This window comes from Mesitornis unicolor, unplaced genomic scaffold (assembly GCF_000695765.1).
Source record: "Mesitornis unicolor isolate BGI_N332 unplaced genomic scaffold, ASM69576v1 scaffold33037, whole genome shotgun sequence".
NCBI classification, from domain to species: Eukaryota; Metazoa; Chordata; class Aves; order Mesitornithiformes; family Mesitornithidae; genus Mesitornis; species Mesitornis unicolor.
In genome coordinates, this window is record NW_010194880.1 from 3137 (window position 1) to 3492 (window position 356).

The following is a 356-nucleotide window of genomic DNA, read 5'->3' on the forward strand; positions in this document are numbered from 1 at the left end:
CACGTCTTGATGTATTCCCCTGGAAGAGACAGAGGTGGTGGTGCCAGGGTTTTTGGGGAAGGACCCCTCGTAGGGAGGTGTGGGGGGTCCTGTTGCTGAAATGGGAAATTAAGTGGCAGAAGGACCCCTCGCAGACGAAAAATTAAGTGGGTGTTTTTCTTCAGGGTGTTTCTAGGAGCTGCTCTGGAGAAGCTCCCGCAAAAAGCGGCCGGCTGCTGTCGCTGAGGAGCAAGGATTGCTCGAAACGCGCTCGCCGCGAGGGAACACAACACTGCCCCCAGCAGCTCTGAAACAGACCCAAAGGAGCCTCAGCAGTTCTGGATTAAAAAAACAGCGGTGGGGGAGGCCCTGGCTCC